Genomic DNA, 15,189 nt, shown 5'->3' with positions numbered 1-15,189 from the left:
TATATAGTGATTAATCTTGCAACGTACGTAGCATTTTGACCAGGAGCTGGCATATATTGCAAACGGATCCAGTCCTGTCCAATTGTATCAATGAGAGACCGCAAGTAACGTTGAAGAGAAGTAGATCCCTTAGGGATGATCTCTGCCAGAATTATATAACACATGAGAAGAGTATGAAAAGTGTGAAGGTAGGGGGATTTTATTGCTGCATGAAGTGTAAAGCCTGTAAAATCAGCAGTAATTGTAAGAAATTAAAAATACTGGGCAGACAGGAAGAGTTCATTATTAAAGGCAATTTCAACTGCAATTGCGCATTTTGTGTGTATTACCTATTATACCCCTGTGACAAACTATACATAGGGAGCACAATTCATAGTGCTAAAAAGAGGGTGTTGCAGCACAGATGAGCCATTAAAAATCATGACAGAAGCTACCCAGTAGTCAGACATTTTTATGAAGTACATTTCGGTAATGAGAATCTACTTAGGTTTGTAGTGACTGACCAGGTTAAATTGAATAATCGGGGTGGAAACAGTGAGAGATCATTAAAAATTATGGAGTCCAAATATATAATTGATTTTGAGACACTGGACCCTGTGGGGTTGAACTCAAGTGAGGAGATGAGTATCCATTTGGGATAATTGGTTAGACTATTGGAAGAATTGTGAGCTGCATAGAGGAAGGATTGTTTGATTGTTTTCAGTGAGTGGTGGTGTTTTTTTATGGGGTATCACATGTATCGACAATGGTGGCTGACGAGCAAACTGTGCTTGAGGTAGAAACTGTGGGCGGCAGGCTGGGTTGGGTTATTAATAATGAGATCCTCTGTATGGGTTCTATTTAATATACTTAGTTTTGTGGTGCAAGATTTGAATATTGTATTATGAACTATGCCCACTGGGGCTTTTTTTCAGGCACCCAATTATGAATTATTATTTATTATTATAGCTTTGATTGTTTTTGGAGAAAAAAGTATTTTACTGTATGATAAAAAGTATTGATGTGGTGAAAATATCAGAATTTTCAAGATAAGTAAGATATGAACCTAATATGGCTCTTTACTGAATGGTAATATTGAAAAGCTGATTCTCAAACATTATGATATGAACGCTCTAAGATGGCCGCCGTCTTTGTGTTAACATTTCAATGAGATGTATGTCTGTCCATTTTTTGTTTTAATTTTTGGCTATTTAAATTTGTATGTTAAACTTTCACTTCATCAGTGATAAAGGCTACAGCCCAAACACGTTGGAGTCGACAGATTTTTGAATTAAATTGTTACTCTACACTTCGGAGGTGTCCTGGTTATCCTTGGATTAGTCGGTGTTAGAGCGGTGGTAATACCGCCAACAGGCCGGCTGTAATAAAAGGGAATCACGACCATGGGGGAAACTGCCAAAAGATACAGCCACTTCAACACTCTGACTGCCATGGCGGTAGAACCAAACAACGCAGCGGTAACCGCCAACAGACAGGCGAAAGACAATGTACCGCCCACTGTATTACAAGGCACCAATCCGCCAGCTTTTTCGGAGTGGTACCAACGCCATCAAAAGCACAGCGGAAGCAGTACACAGAAGGGAAACCACTCACCTCTCGACACCCAACGAGGAACCAGGACGCCATTGAGCCCGAATTACAGGTGCTACCAATGTTGGTTCACTCCTCTTCTACCAGGAACATCAAAGACGGCGGCGACGACCACGGTGAGTACGGCACCTAGCACACAGGGGAGGGGGGGAGGAAAAAGAGTGACACACACATGTAACACGCGACACCCCCACCTTCACCCCCAACACCATACACACAAATACATGTAGCAACATTACACATACACCCCGTAACCCTCTGGAAGAACGCAAGGACAAAATGAAATGAGTTTAACGAGTGAAATCATCGAAAATCCAGATAGGGAAACAGGTCTGTAACAGATCATTATATACAAATATGTACAGCAACTACAGAAGTCTGGATAGTGTTCCATTCATTGTCCGTGGACCAGTGGTCCCAAAATGTATGGGAGAAGCCCACACATGATACCTGCCTCAAAACGGAGAGAACACTGCAGGGGCATCAGGTCAAAACAAAACAGGCACCGCAGGGGGAAGGGGAGGGGGGGCACCTCAGTCGGGTGATGGGACGACCCCACTGCTCCACGATGGGGCTCCATGCCCACTGTTTGGTCCTGGGGAGTGCAAAGCCACAGTCTCACAAGTCTCTCAAGTGGGTGGTTTGCCCACTGATAGGTCCTGGGGAGTGCAACGCCACAGTCTCACAAGTCTCTCAAGTGGGTGGTTTGCCCACTTTTTGGTCCTGGGAAGTGCAAGGCCACAGTCTCTCCAGTGGATGTTTCTCTCCAGTGGTTCTGGAGGGGGCTTTGTGCCCAGAGTGCTTCATCCTGCCAAGGACTGGGGTAGTGGATGCTGTTCTCCACTGGTTTTGGAGGGGGCTTTGTGCCCAGAGTGCTTCATCTTGCCAATGACTGGGGTAGTGGATGCTGTTCTCCACTGGTTCTGAGGGGGCTTAGTGCCCAGAGTGCTCCATCCTGCCAAGGACTGGGGTAGTGGATGCTGTTCTCCACTGGTTCTGGATGGAGCTTTGTGCCCAGAGTGCTTCATCCTGTCAAGGACTGGGGTAGTGGATGCTGTTCTCCACTGGTTCTGGAGGGGGCTTTGTGCCCAGAGTGTTTCATCCTGCCAAGGACTGGGTGACTGGATGTATCTCTCTACTGGTTCTGGAGGGGGCCTGGTGCCAAGAGTGCTGCACATGGTGTGTGGCAGTTCCCATTCCCACACCTGGGTGTCAGAGCCACGAGATATCCTGGGAACAGGTAGCATGATACTCCATGGAGGCAGAGACACACTCCACCCTGCGGTGACATAGCCTGCCAACTGCTGGTACCGCCAGTGCTGGTTGTGGTGCCTCATGTACTCTGTGCAGGGTCCAGGATGTCTCCTGCAGCCTCAGATGACTGCTCACTGGTGTTGATGTTGATGTCAGCTGTGGTGGCACTGTCTGAGCACGTCGCAGGAAGGTGGCGGTGGTTGCGACAGTGTCAGCGGCGGAGATGCTGGCGGTGGTGCATGTGTGGAGGGAGACACCAGGACGTCTCCTGCAGCCTTGGACAGCTGCCCACTGGGGATGATGCTGGGGACTGTAGCAGAGGCAGCAGACGTGCCGGTGGGCGTGCAGGTGGCGGTGCAGGTGGCGATGGTTGCGGCAGTGGCCACCACCGTACAGGTTGCTGTTCTGTCTTACAGAAGGGGTGTCACCAGTCCCTCACCTGGAGGCTTAGTGTCCTGAGCTGACTTCCCTTCAGCCTTTTGTCCCTTCCCCACCTTGGAAGTCGCTGCTGGGACCTTGGCACTGTTCTCTTTTGTCTTGGAGGAGGCCTTGCTGGGTGGTCGGCTTTTCCCTACAGCATGTTGTCCCCTTCTTCACCTTGGCAGGTGGTGGAATAGAGTGATCCTTGGTCTCACTAGGTGGCACGCTGGCAGCCCTGATGGGTGCGGTCCGCGATGTTACTGGACTTGCAGGGACCACAGTGCTCGAGGATTTCGTGGCTGAGGTGCTGTGCTGGGATCTGGACATCCTGGCCATAGGGGAAGGACGGGGGGAGGTGTAGGGAAGAGGTCAATGTTAGCCAGGAAAAGTTTTTTAGACACACTGGGACGGGAAGATGGAGGGGGTTCGGGAGAGGAGGAAGAGGTAGTGGTTGTAGGTGTACATCTGCTGAGTTTGGGTGAGGGTGCATGGGCTGGAGGCTGTTGTGAGGTGGATGCTGTTGAGTGGGGGTGTGCCGGCGTTTGTGTACTTTGGGAGGACGGCTCACAGACACACTGGGAGAGGACACTGGGGATGTGTGCATGGTAGTGGGGACGGTGATAGCACGTGAGCGGTGTGTGGTGATGGGCGTGCTGGTGATGGTGGTAGTGGCTGAGGATGTATTGCATGCAGGTGTGAGTGGAAACGAGACTGGGAGGGAGGAGGAGGACGTGGAGGAGGGGGACACAGTGGAGGCAGTGGATGTTGGTGTGTCTGCATGGGGATGGTGCTTGTGTGAGTGCCTGTGGGATGTGTGGTGCATATGTTTGCCATGTCCACTCTTGTGTGTTGATGAGTGTGCATGCTGGTCTGATGGTGTTCTTGGGATAGGCTGAGGTACAGGGGATTGGGTTTGGGTAGTGGAAGTTGGAGGGGGTAGGCTGGACACAGGAACAATGGCTGCCATCACTGCTGAGGCCAGAGCCTGAAATGCTCTCTGTTGGGCTGCCACACCAGAATGAATGCCCTCCAGGTACTCATTTGTTTGCTGCAAATGCCTCTTGACACCCTGGATGGCATTCAAAATGGTTGATTGCCCAACAGTGAGGGATCTCAAGAGGTCAATAGCCTCCTCACTGAAGGCAGCAGGGCTGAATGGGGCAGGGCCTGAGGTGCCTGGGGCGAAGGAGATGCCCACCCTCCTGGGTGAGTGGGCACGGGAAACTCGATGAGGGGCTGCTGGGAGGGCGGTGCTGGTAGGGGGGGTGGCGGCTGTACCTGTTGTTGCGGTGGGCACAGAGGTACCCGCCACTGCAAGGGAGCTCCCATCAGAGGAGGGGTCACTGTCGCTGGTGTCTCCTCCTGTCCCCGTCATGGAGCTCCCCTCGCCCTCCGTCCCACTGGTGCCTTCAGACTCCGTACATTCACCCTCCTGGGCCATGTGGGTTGCTGCTCCCTCCTGCTCCGGTGCCAATGCTCCTCCACCAGATGATGCTAATGCACACAAGGACAGGGTGACGAAACAAAAAGGGGGGAAGACAGAGGAGACACATGGTCAATGCCTGCAACAACACCACTGTTGGCGGACACAACACACAGGGAGCAGCCCTATACACTAGGCAATGCACTAACAGTTCAGGGGAAAATCACATGCCCATGGGGGACTGTGCCTAGACCCATTATATGCACACCTGGAACCCACAGGAGCCTGACTAGGTGTAGAGGGCCACTACCACTTTTGGGGTTGGACTGGCACTGAGCCTGCCTAACAATGGATCTACACTGGCACATTTGCCATGGCCTAGGGGAACCCACAGCCCACTTCCAACACCCAGAAACCTCATAAAGCGCGCAGTCAGCTGCATGAGACTGTACTCACCCCCTTGTGGCTGCTGTGATGCCCTCAAGTGCCCATCCAACTCCGAATATGCCACCGCCAGGATCCGGTACATCAGAGGGGTCATGGTGCAACGGGCACCCCTTCCACGTTGGGAGGCCATCCCCAGCTGGGCCTCCGCGTCTTCTTGGTCCAGCGGCGCAGGTCCTCCCATGTTCTGTGGCAATGGGTGCTCCGTCTATTGTAGACCCCCCCGGGTCCGCACTTCCTTGTCGATGGCACGCCAAATACCCTTCTTCTGGTGGGCACTGACCTAGAGGAAAAGTAAAGTAAGAATGGATTTTACTCCCCCGTCCGGTTATTCTTACTCATTGGCCACAGCCTCCCACCCTGGCCCACAAACACATACACTGACCAACCTCACATGCTGGCCTCTGCCCACCCCTCACCTGTATCTTCCATCGACACCACTCCATACATTCATGTCCCATCCATCATGCTCACAGTGTACTCACCTGTTTGTCTAGTGGATCGTAGAGTAGCGTGTACTGGGGGAGGACCCCATCCACCAGTTTCTCCTACTCCTCCGCAGTGAAGGCAGGGGCCCTTTCCCCAGACACTGTAGCCATTGTTGCTTCCAGACTGAGGTCACAGCAGCACTGGCAGTGTAGGTCCTCTCCTGTTGAAGGTCAGGTATCAAGTGAGTGAACAGATAGAAAATGGCGGTCACGTCCGCGGCGGAGCGTACAGTCACTGCCGGCGTACATCGTCATTGGCTCCTGGAACCCATAGGGCCCAATGATAACCAATGCTGAATTGTGCCGCTGACTTCGTCCGCCTGCCACGACGCTGCACAAAGCCAGCACAGTTACCTTATTTACCCTTGCCCCTCCTTAAAGGTCAGGCAGCCGCCATTTCAGGGGGCCACATGGCAGGGCACCTAACTGCGTCAGCACTTTTGGGCAGGAATACGGACATACAGCGCAAAACACCGATTATATCACATTTGTTCTAAACACCCTTGTGAAACCTATGTGGTGTATGACCCTCTACTCACCCTTCTCCTCCGTAGGGCACGTCAGCTGGGGCAGATGATGAGATGGCGTCATCCTCCGGTATACAGACCGGGGTGGACCTGTCAACAATGGAAGACAGACACATCATTATCACCTACAGACTTGATCGTGCCACAATCCATGAACTGTGTGCCCAATTGGAGCCAGACCTGATGTCAGTTATCCGCCATCCCACAGGAATCCCCCCTCAAGTGCAGGTCCTGTCAGTACTCCATTTCCTGGCCAGTGGGTCCTTTCAAGCAACAGTGGCCATAGCATCAGTGATGTCACACCCAATGTTCTCTAACGTGTTGTCCAGAGTGTTGTCTGCCCTGCTGAAATACATGCGCAGCTACATCGTTTCCCCCCAGGTGGAGGATTTGGCCACAGTTGAAGGTGACTTCTATGCCCTGGGACATATCCCCAACATCATTGGGGCAATTGATGGTACACATGTGGCATTTGTCCCCCCCGCAGGAATGAACAGGTGTACAGAAACCGAAAAAGCTACCATTTGATGAATGTGCAGATGGTGTGTTTGGCAGGCCAGTACATCTCCCATGTGAATGCCAAGTATCCTGGCTTTGTGCATGACGCTTACATTTTGAGGAATAGCACTGTGTGTGGCTAATAGGTGAGCCCAAGGTCCCAACACAGTTTACATAGGTGTGTGGGTATGGTAAAGTCCCTAAGGGTTGGTGTATGTCTCACAGTTGTCCCTCAATATTTACAGGTGACTCTGGTTACCCCAACCTGTCATGGCTACTAACCCCAGTTAGGAATCCCAGGACAAGGGCAGAGGAACGCTACAATGAGGCATATGGGCGAACTAGGAGGATAATTGAGCGTACTTTCGGCCTCCTGAAGGCCAGGTTCCAGTGCCTCCATCTGACAGGTGGCTCCCTATACTACTCACCGAAGAAGGTGTGCCAGATAATCGTGGCATGCTGTATGTTGCACAACCTGGCTTTGCAACGCCAGGTGCCTTTGCTGCAGGGGGATGGGCCTGATGTTGGTCTTGTGGCAGCTGCGAAGCCTGTGGACAGTGAAAACGAGGAGGCAGAAGAAGAAGATATAGACAACCAAAACAACGTCATCATGCAACACTTCTGTTGAGACACAGGTAAGAGACTGGCACTGCTCCTCTCATATCATACTACTGTAGGACATTGCGTGATTCTGCCTTTTTACCTCTGTGTATGAACCCTGACAGTTCACTTTGGCTTTCCAGTTTATTGATCTGTGTACCACTTTCTGCCTGCTGCTATGTTTACTGCTGCCCAACAACTGCCTAACATTGTTATGAGGAAATAAACATTGACATTGTTATTTTTCAGATAGGTTGCAATTACACATTTGTGAAAGTACAGACTGACGCCAGATTGATTTGTGATTCAAGGGTGTTTATTTCTGTGCTAATAAGTGGTGGGGGCTGTGCAATGGCCTTGGGTGATGGTGGAGGAATGTCCATGGTGGAGTCCAGTCTATTGGCATCACTGGTGCATTTTCCAAGGGGGCATAGGAAGTGGACTCATGGCAGTTCAAGGTGGTCAGGGTAACATAGTGGGACAGAAGGGTGACAATCAGGAGAGTCTTCTTTCCTGGCGGGGGTCTTGGCAATGTTCTCTATCTTGTTCCTGGATCTCAGGGACCGTTTGCGGGATGGTTCTCCTTCTGCAGGGGGTGGGGTGCTGGTGGCCTGTTAGTCCTGTGGCAGGACCTCCTGTCCACTAGCGTCGGTGGAGGTGGAGGGCTGTTTATCGTTCAGGCTAGTGTCAGGGGCCAGTTGGTGTGCCACTGTGTCCCTCTTGGTTTTGGCCATGTCTGCCAGCACCCCTGGAATGGTGACCAGGGTGTTGTTAATGGACCCAGGTAGGTTCCTCCTGAAGCCGCTGGGTCTCCTGAAACTTGGCCAGTACCGTGCCCATGATCTCCTGAGAATGGTGGTATGCTCCCATGATTTGGAGAGTGCCTTGTGGAGAGTGGGTTCCCTGGGCCTGTCCTCCCCCTGTCGCACAGCAGTCCTCCCAGCTTCCCTGTTATCCTGTGCCTCTGTACCGTGAACTGTGTGCCCACTGCCACTGACCCCAGGTCCCTGATTGTCTTGGGTTGGTGGGTTTGCCTGGGGTCCCTGTAGTGGTGGACACACTGCTGATTGACAGGTCCTGGGGACAGAGGGATGGGCCTGCTGGGTGGGTTCTGTGGTGGTGTTTCCTGAGGGGATAGGTTCAGTGGTTGTTTGTGACAGTGGCAGGGGAACCGACTGTCCTGAGGTCCCGGATGGGCCGGGCCGGTCATCTTGATCTAGGCGTGCAGAGCTGCTGTCGTCACTGTGGGCCTCTTCTGTGGGGGGACTGGATATGTATGGCACCTCCTGTCCGGTGACGCTGGGTAGGGGTCCTGTTGGGGGGTAAATGCATAGTTATTGTATCTGTGTGTGCCATCTCGTCCAATGGGTGAGTTACCCTCTACTCCTGTGCTTGGCTTATTGTCTTTGGCTTTGTATGATTGTTAATTTTGGGGCCTGGGTGATTTTCTGTACTGGACATGCTTTGGTGATGGGGGTCCATGCATTGGTTTAACATGCAGGGCTTGGTATTGGGATGTGTGGATTGTGATAGTGGGGTATCTGTGGGGTGTTGGGGTGATGGGTGTGAGGGTTGGGCTAGGAGTTTGTGATAGCATGCAGGTAGGGTGGGGGGATATAGTAGTAAAGATATGACTTACCAGAGTCCAGTCCTCCTGATACTCCTGCGAGGCCCTCAGGATGCATGATCGCCAAGACTTGCTCCTCCCATGTTGTTAGTTGTGGGGGAGGAGGTGGGGGTCCACCGCCAGTCCTCTGTACTGCTACCTGGTGTCTGGATACCACGGAACACACCTTCCCCTGTAGGTCGTTCCACCTCTTCCTGATGTCATCCTGTGTTCTTGGATGCTGTCCCACTGCGTTGACCCTGTCGACAATTCTCCACCATAGCTCCATCTTCCTTGTAATGGATGTCTTCTGCACCTGTGATCCAAATAGCTGTGGCTCTACCCGGATGATTTCCTCCACCATGTCCCTGAGCGCCTCCTCAGAAAACCTGGGGTGTCTTTAAGGTGCCATGAGGTGGTGTGAGTGTTGTGTAAGGTGCTGTTTGTTGTGCTGTGTGATGTGCTGTGTTGGTGTGTGTTGTATGAGGTGCATGGATGCTGTATAAGTGATGGTGTTGTGTGCCTGTGGATGCTGGGGTTGTGAATCTATTCTCTCTCTCTCTCTGCTCCTTCCAAGAAAATCGTTGTAAGGGGTTGTGGGTAATGTGGGTGTGTGTTTTATAGTGTTGTGGGTATGTGGGTGTGGTGTGTGTATGTGTACCAGGTGTGTGTATTTTGAATTGTCCAATGTGTTTTTGTTTTGTAAATATGTGTGTATTTTGAGTGTGGCGGTGTGTACAGCCAATGGTTTACCACGGTTGAATAACCGCTGCGTTGATTCATGGGTCATGATAGTGTGGGTGTAGTTCTGTTGGCGTGACAGTGTAGGTTTTGCTATAGCCAGTTTATCACTGACCTTTGGTGTGGCGGACTTGTGTGGGTGTCTGTATTGTGGCAGATTAAGAGATGTGGGTCGTAATACCTGTAGCGGATTTCTGCCGCGGCCACACTATCATGACAGCCGTCAGCACGGCGGTAAGCGGGATTTACCACCACGGTTGTATTGAGGGTCTAAATGTCTTAATTCAGTGATAAGGTTGCCTATTAATGTATCACGCTGTATGTGTTTACTTATGCTATTGAAAAAATCCCAAAATATTTTTTGTTTAGTTTTACATTAATTATACGCAATACAAATACATAGTAAATACATAGGGATTGATATGTTTTTAATCCTCTTTAGTGCACATAGAAAAAAGTTTTAAAATGTTCTCTAAAATAACTTGATTTAATTTTAGTTTGTTTTAACATTCTGAAAATTAAAAAAAAAAGTCTGGCTTTCTGGTTTGTCAAATATTTGTACAACATTACACTAAATTTTAAAACACATTGATTCATATTAATTCTTAAAAATCGAAATCAAAATCCAATATGCAACTTCAAAAGTTTGAACTTTGATGCATTCAAATATTTCAAGATTAGTCATTTTTTGTGACTGATTTTGTGTTTTGCAGATTACATACTCCAACATATATGTGATGGAATTTTCATCCATCAACTTTCTAGGGCAGTAAAAAATATTGCCCTTTTAACAGGTTGGACAATTATGTGTTGACAGAACATTCCATCTGCAAAAATCCTTTTATGGATTTTTTTTTTCATTATTGATTTTACATCTGGACATAACAAAGGACATGAAATGAATGTCTTTTTGGTATGTGTCACTCTGCCACTAACGTGTTCACATTACTGTTTTTTTTCTTTTAAAAATGATGGCTATTGAATTCATTCTTCATTAATTGGCTGGTTTACATGCACATTTGTGAACGGGTAAGACATCATGCAAAAATGTCATTTTTAACATAAATGTAATATTTTTAATTAAAATTATATTTTTTAATATGTTAATAATCAAAATTGTATCCATTTAATCTTATGTTTTTAGTCTTTTAGGCTCATATTTTTAATAATGTTTATTTATAATACTAAATAACAAATGTGAATTTTGGAACATCTGCTGCATCATAAGTGCATTTTATGCTTTGTCACTTGTAATAAGGGGAAAGTAACAACAATTGTGAGGGAGCATCACATCTGACACAAATACATTTTTTGCCTGTTTGGTACAACTATCCCTTATAAAATCTAACAAAATTATGTTCAATTTATTTTAGGCAGGCATGTGTCTGCTCAAAACAGTCCTTTGTAAGTGATCAAAAATATAATGGTATAATTTTTAACAAATTATTTCAAAAACACAAACCTTGTGCAAAACTTACACCTTCAAGGACTTTTTTGTTTGTGCTGGTCGTGAATCAACCTATATGGTTAACCCAAATGTTGTTGCTGTAACAAAAAATAGTTATTTAAAATGAAAAACTGCCCATCAAGCAGAGGATATACCTCCACAAGTATGTGGGCCACGTGGGGGGGGGGTTCACGGTGTGGTGCACATTCTTGGAATGTTGGCTGGACTGGCCGAGCTGGACTTCTAATGAATTCTTGGTCCAGAGTCATAGATGTTCTCATCTCTGTCTCAGTGGATACCACGCCGCTTGTACACCCCCAGCATCCACACCTTCTTTGGGATGGTCTTCTAAATCTCCTTCTTCTGATGGAAGCTGACCTGTTTGCATAAACACATTAAAAATAATCTTTGTGTGACTAATCTTTTTGTTTTGATGCAACACAAACTTGATAAATTAGTCACAAACACTCTTAAACATTAAAACATCATAGTTTTTTGTTTTTTTCAATTATATAAAAATACACTGATTTAGTAACCCTTTGAGTAACCTTATCCCTTGTTCTGTCCTTATTTTACTAATCCAGGCCATTGACATCTTCTAGGCTGAGTTCTTTGTGAAATTCTCTAAATTTCAAAGATTTAATTTCTTGGTATATATATATATATATATATATATATATATAACCAAATGCTACAGGGATTTTATAGTTAGGTTCACATTTTAAACATAGCAAACCATAAAAATGTACCAGTTGTAGTTAAAGTTATCTCAAGTAACTATCTCTTGTGCTTGTGCCCTAAGGTAACTTGAGATAGCTCTAACTATAACTGGTGAAATTATAAGGTTTGATATGTTTAAAACGAGAGCCTAACTATAACGTCCCTGTGACCTTTGGTTTTTAAAGTGAATTTCTATGTTTTTGTAACTTCTGTTTCCTAACTGCTACGCCTCTGAAACCTTTGTTTTTTCAGTGAATTTCTATGTTTTTTTTAACCTAAAGTAATTTTCATTACTATATTTTAATCCAACCACTGTGGCGCACGGCCTTTGGCGGTGGTGGGTAGGCCAGACCCTGCGGACAACCACCCAACCCCACGCTGCGCACAGTCTTTGGCCCTGTGCAGCTGGAGTTGGCCACTGCCTGTCTCTCTGGGTGTGAGAATAGGTGTGAGAAGGTGTCTCCAGGGGTGAGAGGGGCTGTCAGAGTTTCTTTCTGGATGTGAGAGGGCATGTTTCAGTGTCTTAGTGGGTATGTCAGTTTCTGTGTGGGTCTGTGAGTGGGTGCATTAGGGTTTCAGTGGGTCTATGAGTGGGTGTGTGAGTCTGAGTAGGTCTGTGAGTGGGTTTGCAAGTGTCTAAGTGGGTATGTGAGTGGGTGTGTGAGTTTCTGAATGGGCCTGTGAGTAGGTACGTAAGGAAGTGATTGGTTGTATGAGTGGGTGAAAAATTGAAAGAGAGTGAGAGGGAGAGAGATAGACACTTTTTTAGGCTTTGGTGAATGATATACTTAGAATGAGCTATTTCTTGAAAAATAGAAAATAAAAATGAATGTGTTAATGCAAAACTGTGAGGTCACCTTTCCTTAGGACCCTTAAACTTTTCTAGATTAAAAAAAAAGAAAGTAGGAAAATGTCCACGGAGACCCCTGGACTAGAACCCTCAACTTTTAGTGTAAGGGTCTGTGACCATAGCTATTATGCCACAGTTAACTAGTGTGCAGCAGTTATTGCATGGAGAGACCATTGCAATGACTTTCTTTTTCTCTCGCTCTTCCATCCCACTAGGGGATGGAAGCGAGAGAGAGAGAGAGAGAGAGAGAGAGAGAGAGTGACAGGATCGCCGGGGAGCCTGAAGGCCCCTGCAGTCCCAGCTGCTCCCAACATCCTGTGGAAGCCATCAATGCTCCCCCAAGCAGGGAGCTGCTTTTAATAGCAGCTCCCTGCTTGTGGGAGCAATGTTTTCATCTGTCTTCCCCGCACGCATATTTGCATGCAGGAACGACCAATAAAAACTCTGCGTTCTGCAAGGAAGACCTGTTTGACAGCTCTTCATTGCAGAAAGTGGACTTTATTTGCTTTTGCTTGGTGCCGACTGTCAGCTCTCACCAAGCAAAAGCAAACAGCTATGTTCTGGGGGTGGATACACTGGGACATAGCAGGAGCTGGTCCTGGGGGTGGCAGTCCCAAGAGCCATCAGTGGCTCCTCAAGGGGGGTCTTGTGGTCACCTTCCAAGAAGTATACCCCAGGGAGGTGGTGGTCCCTTGGGCTTGGGGGTCCGAAACAGACCACATTCTCTTTTTATTTAGCTCCGAGGGGTGGTTGTCCTCGCGGCTGTGGGGGCATGTACCCCACTGCACTGAATAAATTGATAGCCCTGGGGAGGTGGTGGTCCATGGTGCTGTGGAGAGACCGTGCAGTCCCTGCATTCAATTGCATGCCTATAGAAGTGCCTTCCCAGGGTGTTTTTGTGTTTTGAGTGTCTGCCATTTAGTGCAGTATTATACCTCTACCTGTACTTTGTACTCTTTTGTAACTTGCACACGGCACCTTTCCTTTTACAACGTATCATTTGCTACCTCTTATTTCTTGTGTGCTTTTGATATATGCACCACGGCCACCACTGCCTCATGTAACGTAACTATAGTTTTAGTGTTTTGAGTGTCTACCATTTATTGCAATTTTATTTCTTTTTTTACCTCTACTCGTACTTTATTTGCTCTTGTATCCTGCACACGTCACTTTTTCCTTTCGTAACGTATCGTTTGCTACCTCATGTATTTTTTTTTGCTCTTGATACTTGCACAATTTTCACTTGCCTCATGTAATGTAACATTTATTTTTGTGACAGGCACACTTGTAATTTTTCTCTTCATGTATCTTTACTTGCCTATTGTGAAGCGCTCTGACACCTTTGGGTAAAGTCCGCGCTATATAAAAACGCATTAAATAAAAATAAAAATAAAATAAATTGGATTTTAGCCACAGGGAGGCGGTGGTCCCTGGGGCAGCAGGGGGGCTTGGTGGTCACCCTGTTACAATTATTTTGTGCCCTGGGGAGGTGGGGGTACACAGGGCAATGGGGGGCACAGGCCCCCTGCATCAAATTACTATAAAGCCCCGGGGATGTGCGGGTCCCCAGGGATGATGGAGGCCAGGTGGCCTCCCGCACACATACTTTTTTTTGCCCTGGGGAGGTAGTGCCCCCCAGGGCTGTGAGGGGGCCGGGCAGCCCCCACATTAAATTAGAAATGCCCCTAAGACTTGGCCCACCAGAAGACTTCAGATTTAGCAAGTGTGGGAGTCTGCGCTTGTTTTTTTTTCATCCGATCAACCACGAATCGTGGACAAAACTTTAAAAAATGCTTTTTAGCACTTGACTGGGGGGTGGTCCCTCTTGGGTCCCACCACCAGAGCTAAGGGGTCGTGGGTGACTCTACCCCGGCCCCTTACAGTTTTTGTGACACTTTTTTCTGGGACTCGGCTGAAGCTGAGTTCCACCATGCCTGCCAACACTTCCTTGTTGACGTGTTGGCAGCCAAACAGATCTCAGCACAAGCTCGAAAGGGGTTGTGAATCCTTTGCGTCCCTGTAAATAAACATTTTGACTTTTGTTAATTTCTCTATAACTACTGAATGGATTTGCACCAAATATCAAAAGAACCTCTTTCTGGCCCAAAAGCTGCCTTTCTGCCAAATTTGGTGTGGTTCCGTCAAGTGATTTGGCACTATCGCTGTTCAAAATCCCGTAGGAAAAATTAATGGAGAAAACGTGTTTTGGGACCCACTTTTTCTCAGCCCTCACTTGATGGATCACTCAAAACATTTCAGACAGCAGTTGAAGTGACCACCAATGATTTTGAAAATTTTGTAAAGATTCATCAAGCGGCGCCAAAGTTATTAGCAAAACAAAAAGCTCCTTTTCTCTAGAAACAAGGTCCTAACTATACCTACCTAGGGTCTGATTTAAGATAAGTGGTGCTGTGCCCAACACCACTTTTCTTGCACCCCTTAGCGCCCCACCCTAATGCCACCATGTGTGTGCCATATCTGAGATATGGAACACCATGGTGGTAGTTAGGGAATCTAGCGTCCAAATTTTGGACGCTAGGTCGGAGCTTTGCAGGATTAGCGTCAAATATTTTGACGTTAC

This window comes from Pleurodeles waltl, chromosome 9 (genome assembly GCF_031143425.1).
Source record: "Pleurodeles waltl isolate 20211129_DDA chromosome 9, aPleWal1.hap1.20221129, whole genome shotgun sequence".
In the NCBI taxonomy this organism is placed as follows: Eukaryota; Metazoa; Chordata; class Amphibia; order Caudata; family Salamandridae; genus Pleurodeles; species Pleurodeles waltl.
Note: the sequence above shows the minus strand (reverse complement) of the source record.